General features: G+C 39.8%; 1 pseudogene; it reads right to left on the bottom strand.

The window, feature by feature from the left end:
- Positions 1-73, bottom strand: LOC115285223 (annotated as a pseudogene; the record flags this gene model as incomplete).
- Positions 74-565: the final 492 nt, after the last annotated feature.

The following is a 565-nucleotide window of genomic DNA, read 5'->3' as shown; positions in this document are numbered from 1 at the left end:
TTTTTTTTATGTACCATTGAACTGATAAGAACAGATACTACACTTGATTTTAGCCAAAAGGCTGAGAAGCAATGTTTTATGTACCATTGAATTTGCTTTGCTAATATTTTGTTGAGGATTTTTTCATCTAGCTTCATCAGAGATATTGGACTCTAGGTCTCTTTTTTTGGTGTCTTTATCTGGTTTTGTTATCACTGTAATGGTGGCCTCATAGAATGAATTTGGAGGTTTTCTTTCCTCTATTTTTTGGGATAGTGAGAAGAATAGCTATTAGCTCTCCTTTAAATGCTTGGTAGGGGCGCCTTGGTGGCTCAGTTGGTTAAGCATATGACTTTGGCTCAGGTCCTGATCTCATGGTTTGTGGGTTTGAGCCTCATGTCGGGCTCTTATGCTGACAGCTCAGAGCCTGAGCCTGCTTTAGATTCTGTGTCTCCCCCTCTCTCTCTGCCCTCCCCTGCTCAGGCTCTGTCTCTCTCACTCTCAAAAATAAATAAACATTTAAAAAATTTAAATGTTCAGTAGAATTCATCTGTGAAGCCATCTAGTCCAGGACTTCTCTTTGTTG

This window comes from Suricata suricatta, unplaced genomic scaffold (genome assembly GCF_006229205.1).
Source record: "Suricata suricatta isolate VVHF042 unplaced genomic scaffold, meerkat_22Aug2017_6uvM2_HiC HiC_scaffold_55594, whole genome shotgun sequence".
NCBI lineage: Eukaryota > Metazoa > Chordata > Mammalia > Carnivora > Herpestidae > Suricata > Suricata suricatta.
Note: the sequence above shows the minus strand (reverse complement) of the source record. Positions and strands in the feature narration are given on the sequence as shown.